Source organism: Dipodomys merriami, unplaced genomic scaffold (assembly GCF_024711535.1).
Source record: "Dipodomys merriami isolate MVZ:Mamm:240054 unplaced genomic scaffold, mDipMer1.0.p SCAF_49, whole genome shotgun sequence".
Taxonomy (NCBI): Eukaryota; Metazoa; Chordata; class Mammalia; order Rodentia; family Heteromyidae; genus Dipodomys; species Dipodomys merriami.
Genome location: NW_027206057.1, coordinates 9,429,774 through 9,449,191, shown reverse-complemented (window position 1 = coordinate 9,449,191; position 19,418 = coordinate 9,429,774). Strand labels below are relative to the sequence as shown.

The 19,418-nt window shown below is 37.0% G+C and overlaps 1 protein-coding gene across 9 annotated transcripts in view; it reads right to left on the bottom strand.

Moving 5' to 3' along the window:
• Window positions 1–19,418, bottom strand: part of Spats2l (spermatogenesis associated serine rich 2 like) — a 167,246-nt gene that overhangs the window by 129,217 nt on the left and 18,611 nt on the right. For 4 of the 9 annotated variants that reach the window (XM_069995762.1, XM_069995754.1, XM_069995760.1 and 1 more), the window contains exon 2: window positions 16,121–16,170. The exons of 2 other annotated variants lie outside the window; for them this stretch is intronic. The gene's annotated coding sequence lies outside the window, so the exon portion shown is untranslated. Of the gene's footprint in view, window positions 1–16,120; window positions 16,177–19,418 lie in introns of those variants that run through there. 3 more of the 9 variants (XM_069995751.1, XM_069995755.1, XM_069995756.1) reach the window with 1 other exon arrangement.

The window sequence follows — 19,418 nt, the reverse complement described above, 5'->3', positions numbered from 1 at the left end:
TATCCAGACTCAGTTTCTTTCATATGGTTTGGCTCACATACTTTCCCTTTCAATTAAATGTGGTCTTATTTTTTCTGTCTTCCTTATTAAGAAAGCAATATATGCTCAGAACAGAAAGATTAAAGGACATAGCAAAAGAACACTTATTAATTCCCACAATCTTATCATCCAGAGAACCACTTTAAAAACTCTTTATTAAAATTCTAGGTAATTCCTCACAATATATTAACAAGAATATATTAAAAATGTGATCGTATTGTACATATCTGTTTTTGTAATATTGAATCACTTAACAATATATGTATTTAACTAGTTGTTGTTGTTGTTTAGACAATTTCCTATTTACCATATTATAAACAATGATATAATGAACATCTTTGTGGCTAAAACCTTTTTACATGTTCCCAAATTACATCCTTGGTATAAATTCATAGAAAAAATATTTGTGACAAAATAATAAAAACTTACTTTAAAGGAACGAATAAAAACATATTGTCAAACTGTCCTTTAGAAAGTGAGTCATGTGATTTAATTTACTTGAGTTGTATTCAAGTCAAGTGCTCTGAGCAGTTCATCTCTGAATGAAATTGTACAAGTCAGACTTGGGTTGGTCAAATGTAATAGATGTGCTTTTATTTATAATTCTGATGAGTTTAACTACTACCACCTTAATCAATTAGATGATGTCATACCAGATACTCTGTTTATATATTCCCAGGCAATCATTACCATGGACTCAGTAGTTTCTCATTACCTCCAGTTTTTGTTACTTACAGTCAATCACATTCCAAAAGTATTAAATTGAAAAATTCCAAGAACAGATAATGCCTATGTTTTAAATTGCATGTCACTGTGATTCTGAACAGTGCAATCAAAGCCTGTGCCATCTTGCCCCACTGGCCCAAGATACAAATCATCCCTTTGTCCAGTGTATGTATGCCTGCTGTAAATGCTACCTGAATGCTGGTTACCAGTCATCAAAGACACACATGTACCATAAAACAAAAAGAAAGAAAAAGAAGAACAAAGCAGTATATATAGGATTTTGTCATATTCAAGGTTTTTAGGAGCTTGAAGTATAACCTCACAGATAAAAGGGAGTACTGATACATTGAATTTTGGCCATATCTTTGGGGCTTGATGCCATTTCCTTACTCTGTACTAAGTACTTTTCTTATACACTCACCAGTATTCGTAAATTCTAAGTAGTTAGTTCCTAGCAACAGTATTGGAGTGCCTGTAGTACACTCATCAACTGAAAAATCTTCATCTAAGTTATGCTTTCTATTAGATGCCAGCATCAATTTGTAGCCTGACATTTCAACAAATGAATAGAAACAACATCTGAAATTTAGGCAAAATCAATAAGTACCTGTAAGACTAGAAAGATAACAGTGAAATGTGTTATCAAACAACACATTTGCTTTAAATTTTTTATTTATTCATTTATATTCCACCTCATTCCAAGAAGGGTTTATAGCAGCTTTTCCTTTAAAACATGTTTTCTAAATTGGACATTTTCACATCACTGAGACTGCCAACTTCTTTCCTAACATAAGGACATTTTTCTATGATAAATACTTGCTATATTTAGAGACTAAATGGCAAGGATATTGTTCTTAATCCAGAAAAGAGAAAAAAGATAAAGCATTATGATCACAAATCCCAGCTAAAGACCCACCAAACAGGGTGGCCCTAAACAGATAATAGCAGTCTCTTAAAAAAAAAAAAAAAAGAGTTCAATTTCTAGGAGTCCTAAAGAGTCACACAAAGCCAGGCCTGTAGGCTATTTAGTCTCCCCAAGGGATGATAAGAGCTCAGCCAGACATCCTGACTTGTGAGAGTGTGATGAGAACTGAAGCTAGACATGAGCAGCCCGTGTAGGAAAGGCAGGCCCAGAACCAGAGATGGGAAAAACTGCTGGCTCTCCTGTGAACCAGGAATCAAGCAGTCTCCTATAAGGTTTATCATCCTCAGTGTCTTCTTCCTCCTTCCTCCATTTCTTCTACCACCACCTATCACATCTTTCTGCAGTGCTTGCTCTAGTCTCCTGTCTCACACTTTGCAGAAAGTTTCTTTCCTTCCTTCCTTCTTTCCTTCCTTCCTTCCTTCCTTCCTTCCTACCTTCCTTCCTTCCTTCCTTCCTTCCTTCCTTCCTTCCTTCCTTTCCTTCTTTTCCTTTCCTTCCTTCCTTTCCTTCCTTCCCTTCCTTTTTGTTCTCTTGCTCTCTTTTAAGTCTGTGGCCTACTCATTGTCTCTCTACAATTTTGAGGTCCTAGGCTGGCAGTAGGGACATGGTGCCATATGCTTTATGACACACTGAAATCTTTCAATGTGTGACAAGTCCATGGTATATGGTGAACAGGTACTTGGAAAATTTATTCTGCTTGATTGAAAAAGAGGGCATTAAGAACTAGACAAATGGGATCTAGAATTAAAGGGGAACAATGACACTGAACTTATCTAACATTTTTTAAATGTTATAGTAAGATCTACTTATGCTTTAAATGCTTCCAAAGTCCATTATCATTGCGGAACCTGAGTTTTTCTATGATTTCAAGACAAAAAAATTCCTCATATGAATTATCAGCACATCAAAGCAGCAAGAAGAAAATGCAAGAGTAGTATTTGCCTAATAGGAAATATCCTTATCAACATTTAGTTCATATCATTGAGCTCTCTCAAACTATGATTTGCTTTGATCCTCATCATTTAGTAAATTGGAACTACATCTCCCATTTCAGAGGTGAGGAAAGGGAGGCTTCTACAGGTTACAGCTAGGACTTGGGTCATTTATAGAGCTTTGTTCGGTGGTTCCTGTTATGGATGGGAGCACTCACGCCCAGTTACATAACCTTGGGAAAGTCATTCAACTTTACCAAGCCTCTGTGTCTACATCTGTGAAACATGGACAAATGTTACAATTCCACCTCACAGGCCTTTGTGAGCATTAGTTGGATGAATGCATCAAAGCGGTTAGAGAATTAAGTCACTCTGCCAGTGACACATATGTGTATGTATGAACATTTAAGAAATGTCAGCAAGACTCCATTCCAAATGTTTTAAGGCTATATGAGGTGTCTTTACCTTTAACAATCACATTACTTCTATAATTCACAATTTTATCAGTAGAGAAATTATCTGATTCTCACAAAATGAAAATACGTGATAAACCCTGAATTGTATATGACAACTCAAAAAGGAAATGTAAGGGCAAAAGTACAAGTGTGGTTGCTTAAAGGAACCCCATTTATTTTTGTTTCCAGAAAAACACTGTGTAGGACTGAAGTACTTTCTGTCATTTTCAAGCACAATGAAAGGTTAGGCTAAATGGAAGTAGTATTTGTGCAAGCTATGGTGATTTAAGGGAGTGTGTTTCCCATGGCAGGGTCCTGGGCAGGGACAATGCCACACTTCTCTGGAGGAGCACTCCAAGGAGGAGGGGCTGTGCCTCCTGCTGCCCCCACTCCACGTGAGCCTTCGGAGAGAAGCACACAGCAAGAATGCAGCTGACTTCTGCAGTACAGTGGAAAAGAGTACAGGAAGGAAATCCACAGGTAAATATTTCCAGGACACACATTGTTTTGTAGCAGAGGGGATAACATAAAGAAAGCAAAGTGTTGAGAATTTTGTGTTGGAGGACAAAGAAGCAGAGACAGATCCATCAAAACATAAGATTGGCAGAGAAAAAGTGCAGGTGATTTATAAAATAAGTACCAGCCCCCAAACAATACCAAAGCAGTAAAAGTCATCAAACATTGACTGTCAGGGACCATAGCAAAGAGCCATGTAAGACCAGCAATTGGTGATTTTGCAGACCTTTTGGAGTGCACATGACCTTTTGTAGAGAGTGCCTCTATGAGGCTCTTCATCACCTGTAGACCTCAGATGTGACATGGTTGAGTTTACTTCCTAGAAATGATACCCTGCTCTGAAGACTCTTGGGAAGCATCAGTCGGTGTCCCAGGGTGGTCTGGATAGTTCAAATGTCAAATGTAGTATGAATTTAGAATACCTCTAACAGAGATAATGAATGATATCTTCACTCTAAACACCAACGTATTCCCTCATCAAAACAAAATAGCTATGGACTGTCACTTAGCCCACAATTTCTACAGGCCACAAATGTAAAAATCAACAATGACATGATTACTCTGCATTGGTACAGAATTTTAAAGTTTAAAAAGAATACTTATAATAAAAGGGATCATCTGTCCTGCATGGATGTTTTGCATGGACTACTAAGACATGTTCTTCCTGTTATTTTTTTCAGTGATAAAGATGGAATCTAGTGTCTTGCTCATGCTCAACAAGCATTCTACTTCTGAGCTATATCCTTAGCCCCATATTATTCTTAATATCTCTTAAGTATTAACTTTGTTACTACAAACATTTTTTAAATCTATAAATACTACCCATAGGATCTAATCTATGACCACTCTACATAAGAAGCAAACAACATGCTGGGCACCGGTGGCTCATGCCTATAATTCTAGCTACTCAGGGAGGCTGAGATCTGGGGATTGTGGTTCAAAGCCAGCCTGGGCAGGAAAAGTCCGAGGGACTTTTATCTCCAATAAGCCACTCAGAAAACTGGAAGTGGCACTGTGGCTCAAGTGGTAGAGCGCTAGCTTTGAGCTGAAGAGCTGAGGGACAGTGCCCAAGCCCGGAGTTCAAGCCCCATGACCAACCAAAACAACAACAAAAAAAGCAAACAATATGATTTATACTAAATCTATCCTAAAATACCTATGTCTTTTCTGGAATGACTAAATATAATTTATGTTAACTAAGACAGACATAAAAACATTGTGATACCCTGAACAGACCATTAACCATTATCTCATTAAGAAGTTTCTGTATTTCCAAACCCTCAAACATTCTAAGGAGGTGCTATGGATGAATAATTACTTTAAAAAGGAAAGTACTAAAAAGATATCCCTTAAGGATCTTAAAAAGTGGCTCCTAAAAGCATAAGCAGGAAGCTTGCTTATAAGGTTATGAAGAATGGTAGAATAAAAATGATTGTGGCTTATTTTCATAAAGAAGCATGGAAAAAAAGAAAAAAAATAAAGCTAAAATTAATTCCAGCTTGCTGAGTTAAAATGAACTGTTATTTCATTAGGCAAGTGTTTTATTTACTCTTTGCCCTATATACGATAATAACATGTATTGTGGAAAGTCAACAGTTCATATTAGCATTTTTTTAATTTAGGAAAAAGGAAATTGTAAACCCTAAGGAACAGTTTTCTGGTTGACACAGTTTGGCATGCTTGGAGGGTGAAGTATACTTTGTACTCAAGTTTTATTAGATGTTCTATCCTTGAGATACAAAGATAACACTCTGACCCACAGTCAGCAGGATGTTCACTTTGAGGATCTTTCTTTCAGCTTTGATGATAAATTTGTGCTGATCTACCCACTTTTAGTCACCTGGTTTTCTATATGACTTGTGGTACACATTGTGGAGGACAGTCACTGGGCTTTGAAAAACAGGCTTAGAGAAGAACAGAAGTGAAACTAAGAACTACCCTTGGCCTGGGCACTAGGCACTAACCAACTGAGCTGCTGAGAGCAATTCCACAAAGTAGGAACTGATATTATGGCAGGGTAAGAATTCTGCAAACTTACTTACATTAAGAAAAAGTATGACAATGCGTGGATATGTCACAATGAAATCCCCTTTGTACAGCTAATGTTTGCTTACAAAAAAGAAGGCCTAATAAAATGAATCTTTTCATTGGATATGTTAGCTTCTAGGATAAATTAAGCCTCCTGAAAAGTTATAAACATTCTTTCTCTACCAGTAGGTTTTCAGATTGTTCCGGGTTTCTCTATCTTAGCATTCACTTTGCTTAGGTCTTTTCTGGCTCTCATCACTACCTATAAATCCTGTATTGATTCTCTGGGTGGCTCCATCACTAGGATATAAAATCCATGTATTGGTTTGCATTTCTTTTATGGCCAGAATGTTGAACATTTGTTCATGTGTCTATTGGCTATTCTTATTTCCTCTCCAGAGAGGTCTCTTTTTAATTCTTTAGCCAACTTATTAATGGGGTGGAGGATTCATTATTGGGGGGGGTTAAGTTTTTGAGCTCTAAGTATATTTTTGATTTAAGGCCCTTGTCTGTTGTATAGCTAGTGAAGATCTTCTCCCTATCGGTGTGCTTTCTATTTATCTTGCCAGCTATGTACTTTGCCACGTAGAAACTGTGCAGTTTAATTCAATCCCATTTATCCAGTCTTTCTTTGATTTGTTATGTTTCTGGATCTTTATTTAAGCAGTTCTTACCTGTGCCAAGGAGTCCAAGTATATCCCCTATCCCTTCCTGTAATATTTTCAGGGTATCTGCTCTTACATTAAGGTTTTGATCCATTTGGAGTTGATTCTGGTGCAGGGTAATACATAAGGATCTAACTTCAGTTTTCTACACATGTAGAGCCAATTATGCCAGTACCATTTGTGGAAGAGGCCATCTTTCTTCCATCTGATAATTAGTTACCTTATCAAAGATTAGGTGGCCATAGGTCTGTGGAATCATTCCTGGGTCTTCAGTTCTATTCCCTTAGTACTCAGGCCTGTTCATGTGCCAGTACCAAGCTGTTGTTTTTTTTTTTTAATAACTACAGCTTTATAATAGAGTTTGAAAATCAAAGCCACACTGAGATTCCATCTCACCCTAGTTAGAATGGATATTATCAAGAAAACTAATAATAGTAGATGCTGGCAGAATGTGGTCAAAAGGGAACACTACTACACTGTTGGTGTACACAAACTGGTTCAACAACTCTGGAAAGCAGTATGGAGATTCCTCAAAAGACTAAACATAGAGCTCCCCTATGATCCAGCAATCCCACTCCTGGGCATTTACCCAAATGACCACAAACAAGGACACCCTAAAGCTACCAATAGCACATCTATGCTCATTGCAGCATTATTTACCATAGCTAAGATATGGAACCAACCCAGGTGCACCTCAGTAGATGAATGGATCAAGAAAATGTGGTATATATACGCAATAGAATTCTATGCCTCCACCAGAAAGAATGGCATTGCCCCATTTGTTAGGAAATAGAAAGACTTGGAAAAAATAATATTAAGTGAAGTAAGCCAGACCCAAAGAAACATAGGCTCCAGGGTTTCCCTCATTTGTAATAATTAGTATAAAATGATGTTACTCAAAATGAACTCCAAGATACTGGAATAAGAGGTGTTTTTTTTTTTAAATGTACTGTATGAAGTTATTTCTGTTTTCCTTCTTTTTTTCCCTTTGGCTTATCCCCTGTTGTTACTGTTTTTGATTTTGGTCTTGTATATATGTTTATCTGATTTGGAGATAGGAAGGAGAATAACAAAGTGAGACAAAGGACAAAGGGTGAACTAATGGGACAGTGATACTCACAAGACAATGTGTTGGAAATGAACTTTACAACTTGAGGGAGGGGGTTGGAGAGTGGAAAATGGGGAAAAACGAGGGAGGGGGCAACAATGTTCCATAAGTAATGTACTTATTACTTTACTTGTATAACTGTAACTCCTCTGTACATCACCCTTATAATAAAATAAAGTAAAATAAACTTCTAAAAAATCCATGTATTAAAAGAATTCAATCCACTATAGATGGCTACTAATTCCAAAATTTTTCTTATTCAAGGTAGAACTGGCCCAGATCTAATCTCTTTTTTTTTATTGTGAAAATACTGTACAGAGGGGTTACAATTACATGGGCAAGATAATGAGTACATTTCTTATAAGCATTGTAGCCTCCTCCTTTGTTTCCCCTTCCCATCCCTTCCCAGCCTCCCCCCACCCCCCCACCAAAGTTGTAAAGTTCATGTTCGACATGACAACCTGTACTTCTCATTGTTGCAACGGGTCCACCTGTATCCTTATTTAAACAACTTGTTTTTCCCCTTCCCCTCCACAGATTATACCGACATCAAATACAGTGAAAGCAGGGGTTATACTGTGGTAACTAAGAACTAATCTTATAAATGCGTTAGAAACAAATGCATGAAAGAAAAAAACATTTAAATACATATCTTAGGGTTCATTTTCCTAACATCACCTTATCTGACCTTTTCTGCTTGACTCATAAATATACTAGATATTGCAAATAAGGGAAACCATGGGACCTATGGTTCTTTGGGCTTGGCTTACTTCACTTAATATAATTTTTTCCAAGTCATTCCATTTCCTAACAAATGGGGCAATGTCATTCTTTCTGATGGAGACATAGAATTCCATTGTGTATATATACCACATTTTCTTGATCCATTCATCTACTGAAGGGCACCTGGGTTGGTTCCATATCTTAGCTATAGTAAATAATGCTGCAATAAACATAGTTGTGCTGGTAGCTTTAGTATGGTCTTGTTTATAAACATTTGGGTAAATGCCCAAAAGTGGGATTGCTGGGTCATAGGGGAGCTCTATGTGGAGTCTTTTGAGGAACGTCCATACTGCTTTCCAAAGTGGTTGAACAAGTTTACATTCCCACCAACAATGCAGTAAGGTTCCCTTCTGTCCACACCCCCTCCAGCATCTGTTGTTATTAGAGTTCTTGATTTTTGCCATTCTAACTGGGGTGAGGTGGTATCTTAATGTTGTTTTGATTTGCATTTCTTTTATGGCTAGGGAGGTTGAACATTTCTTCATGTGTCTATTGGCCATCCTTCTTTCCTCTTCAGAGAAGTTTCTCTTTAAGTCTTTAGCCCACTTATTTATTGGGCAGTTGTTTCTTTGAGGATTTGTTATTGGGGGATTTAATTTTTTGAGTTCCAAGTATATTTTAGATATAAGACCCTTGTCCGTTGTATGGCTAGTGAAGATCTTCTCCCAATCTGTAGGCTTTCTATTGACCCAGATCTAATCTCTAACACATACATTACAGATGATCAATTTGAATATATTCATTCATTCATTCATTTATTCATTCACTCACTCAACAAATACTAATGGCATGCCTCTACTATACTAGAAAGTTGGCATAGGACTGGGAAAACAGGCAAACAAAACAGAACTGAGAATCAATAGTACACAGTGGAGATATCTGAATGTCAGGTATTATCCTGCTTAGTCTTTGAGCAGACCACAGTGAAAGGAGAAAACAGACCTCAGCAAGGAGAAGACAAAGCTACATCTCTCCTCTTTACCACCCCCAATTCTTTACCAGTGTAGGTTAGCCACACATTCCTCTTAATTGCCTGCTGAAACCGTCTTTAAGCTCTCATTTTTGAAAGTTTCTCTAGTCTTATAAACAATGTTATTCCCCCAAATGTTAATGCTTAGGTACCCCTATGAAAATAGAGGAAATTTCCTTTGAGATTTTTTTTCTCAGCAACAAGGAATGCAATTAGGCCTTTACTTGGCACTCTGTCAGTGCTCATAGCCAGGAAATCTCAGTGTTAGAAGAACAAAGCTACCAAGATGCTTTTGCTCTTGATGATGGCTGGCCTAAAGTTCAAGAGTTAAAGCCTGAGCTGTTTTATCCCTTTATTTTAATTATCCCATGTAAGTGCATTCCAAATACCAATGCTTAGAAGACCCAGGATGCAAAATTCTTTCCATTACAGTTACAATTTATTGCAAATGCTGATCTTTCATAGCATTAGCCAGAACACCTGCAAACCTATGTATAATAGCTGCCAATAGAAGTTTAACATTTCATGGATTAGCACTTAAAATTTGACGAATAATAAATCACTCTTGTAACTGTGTGAGGCACTGGGTAGATAATGTATTGAGAGATGGCTAAAAAAAATGAACTATAGATTACAACTCTGTACTTTGGAAAATGGAAGCTGTGTGAAATAATGATTGTTATTACCATATTCATTTCTTCAATGGTAAGCTTTCTCTAAAAAAAGAAAGAAAATGTGAAACTTTGGTGTGTGTGTGTGTGTGTGTGTGTGTGTGTGTGTGTGTGTGTGTGTGTGTGTGTGTGTGTGTGTGTGTGCAAATCCTTCACAAAGAATTTTGGCACTCTTTGCAGCTTATGAGTATTCCAAGGAGACAATTAAGACACTCACTATTTAGGACAATATTAAAAAGCAACATTTAATTTGTTTGGGGGATTATTCATTGTTTTTCAGATATATAAACACTTTCATTATTTCTATTCTTGAAACATTACAAATGATTACTTTCTTGAAGCCTGGAAGAACACATGCTATGTGTTGGATACCCATGTGGTATGAAGAAGGGCTAGAGATGTCTGGTGAGGAATGACTGAATTACTCAACTGGGCTTTAAAAGGTTTAAAGGACAATAAAAATTTTAAGATGTCTTAATGATATGAGGTCTCACCTAATTTACAAAGAATGTGTACCTCTCTTTCTTTCCCTTGGAATAAAATTCTAGGGCAAGTCGGGCTATTGGTAAAGAGAATGTCAGCATTAAGAAGGTTTAAATTTGGTTAATGCTTGCTTTCTCAAAAGAGCCAACTCAGTAGTTTAAATGTGGAAATAAAGCCAAAATTTATGGAAGCAGGCTAAGTCCAAGAAGCCCAGAGGGACCTACAAAGAACTGTCTAGAAACTAGGGAAGAGTGGGTTTAAGTCCAAAAGAATATGAGAAACTTAGGATCAATCAGGTGATATTCACATTTATTCATACTTCCGTGTACTTGGATTTCTTCAATTTTTTATTATCTTTTTAAAGAAGATTGAGTCATTAGCAACTATTGAAACATAAATACCAGTTGTAGGTATTTCATAAGCATCCCAGATTTTCTGAGGATATGTATACAAGGAGGGAGCTGCCAAGAATCATGTCCATACTATATGAGCATATCTCATCAACCGAGGCTGACTGTCAAAAGGTTGCTCATCAACCTAAGGAGGACCAATTAGATTCTCTCCAGGAGCCTCAAACTTGAAGACCTTGAACCTCAGAGGAAATAATCCATTACTTGTCACATTAAGCAATATCTCATTAAAGAAAAGAGATATAAAATCCTATGCTAAAATCCCTTGAGTTTACAGGTCATTATGCTTCAATTCTAAGTTATCCCACGATCCTTCCAATTAAAGAAAATCTACAAGTAACTGCCTTTCATGTCAAATTAGTCAAACATTTTCTATAGTTTCCAATCAAAAGAACCTGTACATTAAGGACATCATAAAAATTACATGTCAAGAAAAGAGAAGTATGAGAAACAGGATCATCATAATTTCTTACATTTATATGAAACTCAACATTTTAAAGATTCTGGCATATCAGTGACCCCCGTAAAGCCAAGAGAAATGTGTATATCATCTACAGAACAGGAATGAGGCGATGGGATAGAAAGATTGACTGGAATACATTGAAAACTTGTGTGGAAATGTAAAAATGAAAGATTCCCCCCTGTATAACTAATGTAAGTTAAAGAAAGAAAAGCAAAGAAAAGAAATAAAGAAAGAAGAAAATAAAGGATAGTGGAAGCAAGGGATGAAGGAAGGGAGGGAGGGAAGGAAGGAAGCTCAGACAAGACTTTGTCTGTGTGCCACTGAATTAAGTGGCAGAATCAGCTTGGGACACAGAGGCCCACTGATTGTTGGGAAAGGGTCTTTTCCACTATAGACCACAAGGCGCATACCACTTTGCTTTTTAAATTACTCTTGCCTTGGGAAAACCTACCTGATGATATCAATGATTTTTTTTTCTTTTTACTTTTTCATACAGAATCCCTAAAGTGATTTTATAGGGAATATAAATGAAACAACAAAAAAAAAGTGTGTGTGTGTGTGTGTGTGTGTGTGTGTGTGTGTGTGTGTGTGTCTTCTACCTCAAGCCTAACCTACTAATTTAAAAAAGTTTTAAACAGTAAAACATAAACTAATTCCTTAGTATTGAATTTACCAATAAAAAGAAATTAAGGTTGAGATATGGATACTATCTTTACAGACATGTTAATAATTAATGTGATCATCTTTGAACTGCATGGTAGTCATCCAAGATATTTTTACCATGTTTTGAACATGCACCCCTAATGTATGTTTCATCTTATTTATAGTCTATATACATAGGTTCATGTATCAACACGTCATAGAATATAACAAAACCAAGAAAATGGGATGAAAGAATCAACATAATACTTACTAGTTGCGATATCTCAAAGTGAATATACACAGGATGAGTTTCACGATTAATCACTGCACAGAAATCCATATATCATCCATATAATTTAGATGTTAGTGACCGCTTCTTGCCAGATGTGACCCAATCAAATGATCAGATATGTGCTTGAGAGTTTGTGCAAAGCTTTCACACTCTTGTCTTTACAGTACTAAAATTATCTTCAATTTATGGGATACTTTTTTTGAAGATTCTATTCATTTGTGAAGCTTTGTTGAATTTTGAGCCAGTACAAGTCACTCAAGCCTATAACCTAGCTACCAAGGACACTGAGTTCTGAGGATCACAGTTAGAAACTAGCCAGTGAACGATAAATCCCAGAAACTCTTAAGAGCAAAAAGCCAGTACTGGAGGTGTGGCTCAAATGGTAGTGCTAGCTATGAGGAAAAAAAGGAAAGTGACAGCCCAAGACCTGGAGATCAAGTCCCAGTACTGGCACCAGAAAAATATACCAGGTCCTTTCCCTTCCTTCTCTTAGAGATAAGTGATATGCTAATAACTCATTCTTTCTGTACTACTTTTTTGATTTTTTATAAGTTTGGCCACATAATTTGTGTATACCTTAGCCTACATTCTGCCTACATTCATATTTATATATGTAAATATAATAAGACCTCTATGTATTATTCTCTTTATCTTTTTTCAATATTGTATCTGTAGGATATATTCATTTTGTGTGTATAGCTACAGATATTTTTTCCATTGATGTATATAGTATTTCAACATATGATCACACTTTATACCTATCTCTGAATGCACACAAATATGCATTTGTCCAAAATAGGTAGGTAGGTAGACAGACAGACAGACAGATACATACATACATACATACATACATACATACATACATACATACATAGGAATATGTAAATCCACACACATAACCTGGCCCCTATGCACATGAATAGTTAAAAGTCATTTTTTAAACCTAAGGGAAAGTAATTCTAATGTATCTCTTGGAAATCAGTTTTAGTATTAACTAATTCTTAGGCAGCCATGAAAAAGGTCATTAAATTACAGATTTACCTTTCTGTAAAGTAATTCCTATATATTCACCACACTAGGACATCGGTGCACCTTACTCTTCTAAAATTTTCTTTTGAAACCTTCCAATGCATTCTTTGAAACTGATTATCTAACTCTCTTCCCCCTCCTTCATGGACACACAGTTTTTGTGTACTACAATCACAATTTTCCTTTTAGTGAGGGCCAATAGTGTGAATACTGAAAGAATAAAGTATTTTTTCAAATTTTAAAGCAATTTTTCATCAAAAGGTTTCAGGTAAACACTGACCAAGACTGTAACACAAAAATGCTAACGAGCACGACAAATATAAATAGTTACAAGAGTTCATTCTAGATCTGGAGCCTCGAGTGCTTTTGTGACGATCAAGACTGTCCTCCACCTGGGATGCAGGAATAGGACACATGTAGATGGCCCTACAGTGGCACTGGCAAAATCTGCCGATCAGTTTATCACTGTCCCATTGCTAACAGACAATAACTGCTAAGTGGAACTTTCCACGTAACAACTCACAGACACTACATGCTACATGTACTCATCTGTTTAACCCTGAGACTAACATGGTGCAGTCCATACTAACATTCCTCCCATTTTACAAAAAGAATCCAAAGCACAGAGAGGGCAAGTAACTTAACAAGTCCCACAGCTATGAGGAGTTGAACCATAATTCAACATCATGTTCTCCTGGAACTTTCATACTGTTTTTTGTTGTTTTGTTTTGTTTTCTTTTTACCATACTCCCTTCGAAAATGTAAAGTTGTATTTGTTTTGTTATTGACATTGTGATTGCTATTTTGATAACAAGAATAGTTTTTTAAGATGAGGGCTAAATATTTGAACCATACAGAGAAAAAAACTATGCACATTTGTTTTGATTCATGAGAAATTTGTGAAAATGAGTGCAACCAAGCAACTCTCTAATTCTGGGAAAACTAATTAAGAAATAAATTAAGGGATTCGGTGAGTACCCAAATTAGTCATTAGGGCTCGAAGATGTGGAGTTCTGGTCTAAATCCAGCTTTGGCACTTGATTCCAAAATAAACATAACCAGATAAGTATTGCAGCTCACAATTAAAATGGATTTATATGGCTTGTGTGTTCACATGGGATAGGCCTCTTCCTAATTGAATTCGGACATCTCTTCAGTTACTATGGCTTTCATTTGCCATCTTCCTTGTTTTTCTATAACCACTGGCAATAGGAATATGCAGAGGGAAAAATCATTTCAATCAGTTATGTCTGAAGTACACGCATAAAAAGATAAAAGCAAAGCCTCTGAGCTGTAATTAGAAAATTCCTTAAGTGTGCTCATGTGGCATATGTTTCAACTACTACCAACTGGCAAGACCAGTTACAGAAGGGATGTCTAATGTCACCATTCTGGGGTAAGCAGCCAGTAAAAGTAGTGTTCCAACATGTGATTAGAGTAATCTTCTGCAGGCCAAAGCATTCCTGCTTTCTACCTCTAATATGATTAGTGACAGATAGCTGGAGGCATCTCATTCTCCTGACAAAAAAAATATGATCAGAATTGTTTGCAACTGGTACATCTTTCCATTAAGTGGTTGCCTTCCAGCAGAATAATCAGTTTCTGATTATTTAGTATATGTTCCAAGGACTTGACTATGTCCTTGCTTGTCTTGGAGGGAAGAATGCCAGATTTACATAGTTACTCTTCAGTTGCCTAGCCAAAAAACCATTTAAACTCTGTGTGTGTGTGTGTGTGTGTGTGTGTGTGTGTGTGTGTGTGTGTGTGTGTGTGTGTGTGAGTGTGTGTGTGTGTGTGTGTGTGTGTGTGTGTGTGTGTACACATATGCATAGAGACACAGGGAAAGAGAGAAAAATGGACCAGTTGTTTTCATAATAACTCTCAACAACTCCGAAGTGTTACCGTGGTGACTCAGATAGAAGAAAGTTAAATATTCTCTTCCATGCATGGAATACAACCAGTACCCACCAATGTTAATGGCTCATCTAAAAACATTACAGTCATCTTACTACTAAAGTCTCAGGTTTATGGAAAAAGAATCAAGTTTAAACATTAATGGAAATATCTAGGAGGCACTAAGGCCTCCTTAATTTTGATGACACCAATTTGGAATTTATGATTTTTGACAGGATCTAGACCAAAGATGATCTTTTCACAAGTTATAATATATACTACAAGGGGAAAAATATCAAAGAATGCATGATCCTGAAATAAAGATTTTTGACAAACCAACTTGAATATCAATAACTGGTAACAGAATAGTGACAATTTTCTTTTATGTAATCTTCCTTTACATATATGAACTTGCGATACCCCAACAATTCTGCTATTAATTACCCAAACTTATCGGAGAGGAGGAAACTGAACCTCAAAGAAGTTAGTAAAGTGTAAAGACCACATAATTATTAGGCAGAAGAGGCTGGTAGCAAAGCCAGGCCAGCTCTGAGGCCTGTGTCCTCCTACTCTTGCTCTATGCTGAGCCCTGCAACAGGTAAGTCAGACTCCCAGAATCACTGAGGCACACTCTCCCACAGAAGTGACAAGGGCAAAATGGCTATCACTGTAAGAAAGGAAAAATAGGTAGTCAGGCTCCAGAGCCTGCTACTCTTGGCTACTCTTAAAAATCACAGGATTATCTAAAAAAAAAAAAAAAAAGCCTGCTTTTTAGAATTCTTTTTATTTGCTTTTTGCAGTACTCCAAAGTATTTTGCATTTTACATGGTGCAAACTGATAGTCATAGAAATGTGAATATAGGTGAGAAAGGGGATGTTAGTGAGATAGGAATGGTTCAGGCCCACTTCCTTTATGGACCTCTCAAGAGTGCCTAAGCCCACACACTACAAACAAGAACTTTCTTGCCGAGACTCTGGAAGGCAGCTGAGACTACCCAAGGCTAAAGGGGATGAGAGGAACCCTCAGGCATGCTACAGGAGAAGAAAGCCAAGGCAGCTCATGGAGAAGGAAAGGACAATCTCAACTTACCTGGGAATCCACGAAGATGTTCCTAAAAACAACCTGGGTTCTGAAATGTCCTGGGAAGAAAGGAAATTTGGAAAGTCAGAAAGATCTCTTCAGCAACTACATGATCTATTTCCTGTCACATCCACACACAAGCATAGGCTCTAGAGCCTGCGAGGAAGAGAAGTGATCTTCACCCACTTAATAGCTACATGACCTGGGGAGGTGGAGTAACAGCCCTGTGTCTTCATTTATTCAACTATAGAATAGGAATAGCAAAAGTGCCTCAGAAAGTTGTTAATATGTATGCAAGGCTTCCAATACACCTCATAAAAAGTGTTTTTTTTAGTTAACAACACAAAAACTAACATTCATTGCTAGTTTATGGAGTCTCTGACATTGCTCTAGGGAGCTGTCTTTCAGAGGCTAATTCCTTCAATGTTCCCAAGGCCACACTGGTAACACTGGCATTTGGAAGGTACCAGTAAACATGACACAGAGAGGTCAAATAACCTGACTAATTCATGAAACTACAGGGATATAGTGGGACTGAAATTCCAGTGTGTACCTTCAGCCTGGACTAGTATTTACCTATCTGCCTAACTGCTGGCCATCACCACCACCACCATCATCTTCTTCTTCTTTTCCTCTCCCAGAGAAAGATTACAAGGAACCTACAACCTCATAGAACTCACCACTCAGCCAGTAACCATATAGAGAAATCCCAAGGTCGTAAATCAACTCAATCACTCACACATGCACTCAACCAACACCTACATTTTTTGGGGGGGGGGATAAGGGGGTTAGGGGTGTTGGGGGGGTCCGAGTTGGTCTCCAGTTTGAACTCAAGGGAGAACTCAACCACTTGAACTTGGGCCACAGTGCCACTTGTAATTTTCTGGTGATTTACTGGAGATAAGTGTCTCCAGACTTTCCTGCCTGGCCTTGCTTTGAACCATGATCCTCAGATCTCAGCCTCCTGAGTAACTAGGATTACAAGCATGAGCCACTGGTTCCCAGCTACATTGTTTCTTAAGAATCCCTAAATCTCTAGAGCTGTGTATGTATTCAAATGCTCTGGTAAAAAAATCTTACAGTCATAGAGTTGACCTCAATGGACTAGCAGTGAGGAAGGTCCTCAAATGACTAAGAAAACCTCAGGAAATACCAATGCTCTGACTAGACCAGTTCTATAGGCAAGATTCTCCACTTCAGCTGACATCTCTAAATTTCATAAATTAGAATTGACCTAGAGGCTTAGAAGCCCCAAGATTCTAATCTACAACTCTAATTTTCTTTCAGTCAGATTAACTTTTCCTCTGAACAATCCAATTTCTCACCCTTTATTTACCTAACAAACATGAACACAGTGTCAGGAGTGTGCCAAATGCAAGATGGAACCTACATTTCATAATTAGCTCTGTAAGCATGATGAATTCTTATCACAAGAAATTCTGGCAATCAGAAGACAAGGGGAAAATGTAGCCCAGAGGACATGTACACAAACTCCCTTGGCCCCAACTTACACCCTGAAAATAGCCCTGCAGATCCTAGATGAATTCAGAATCTAGGCTCCAGCAAGATCCCATGAGGAGTGGGAGTATACCAGGGTAAGCTGATTGGTTAGGTAAGAGTATCTATGAAAAATAAGGTAGAAACTGGTCAACCAGTTAGATGACTGGATTAGAAGTCAGTTTGTTTTTCTAAAACTGATAGTGCTGTATGTAGCAAACTGAAGGGATAAGAATTTTGCTTTGTTGACCATTTGATGTCTTGTGTGTGCGTGCCCGCATGAGCACGCATGCGTGCATGTGTGTGTGTGTGTGTGTGTGTGTGTGTGTGTGTGTGTGTGTGTGTGTGTATGTGTGTGTGATGGAAGCCTCCTTCTTTGGGAAACATTCACTGTTACATAAGACACTAGTGACTTTAAAGACCAGTTCATCACACTTAAGACACATTTGCTTCCATAAAAATTCCTTGGAGGGAAATAATTCAGAGAGTGTAATATTTCCATTAAAAAGGAATTGATTTCAAAATATGCTTTTCCAACTTTTGACAAAAGCAATTTTCTGATTTTCTTCATGCACCACAAAAGGCAAACCTTGTTGTGTTGACAATGTAATAAATGAGTTGTCAAATAAGATATTAAACATTTATAGATTTCATTTTTAATAAAGGCTTTTAAACATACTCCAAAATATCCATCAATATTTGACATAGGAAGATGCAGTGTTTTGGTAAATTCCATTCTCTATTACATTTGAAGGCAGCACAATATGTTTATGATTCTTAGAGAGGGGAAGAAATAATGTTCTTTACAGAAGAATACAAGAGCTACAGTATATGATTTGAGGTGCAAAATGGTCAAGCATACTGCAGTGTACTATTTGATAGATATGTAGATAACAGATACACTATCTTTGGTTTACTTCTATTAAAATAGCCTGAGCATGAAAGTCTATAGAGAATTTGATGTCAAAATTGTCTCTGAAAGGGATTGTAAAAGGGTTCTATGCAATGGTAACATTGATGAATAAACTTTAAAGATAACTGTATGAGCTATAGTACTCATTTGGGACATATGCAATATATACATTTCATGTACTTATCATATATATTACTTATAACTTATAGCTTCCTTCAGCCTAGACACAAAATAGAAATTTAGCAGTGATTATCTCATATGAGAAACTATGGATATTTCTTTCCTTGTTTATAGTATGCTTTCTAAACTTTCTACATAATGATATGTATTTATTTAACAATTTGGTTTTTTTCTTCAAGCTCTTGATACATTATGAAAAAAAATAGCACAGTAGCAAGTGAAAACTTTAGAACTGACAAATTTAGGTTTAAATCCTGGCTTATCCCCTTTCTCTATTTTGATACCCTTTAAAAAGTTACTCAACAGCTTAAAGATTCACACTTCCATATCTGTAAAATGCAGGCCTTCAGCCCATGGAAAATAAATTAGGCTTTCTCACAACAAACAGTTTATCAACTCATTGGTATTTATAAACTGTTGCTTCAGGACTTTGTTCATAGAAATACTGTGAGTCTGTACAGGTAACTTTCAGAAATCATTCAATTAACAATATTTAGAAAAAGAGAATTTAGAAACAATATCTTCAGTATCCCATTCTCCTTCCATTACATGTACCATATTTCAATCATCCAGAACCCTTGGGGGCCACCTACACCTGACCAGAAATTCTCTAGCTGGGCTGGGAGTTGGAGAAGATTAAGACAGATCCATAAAAGATAAATCACAGCAATCACAATCAAGACTTTCTGCACATTGTTATTCCTTACCATGCAGGTG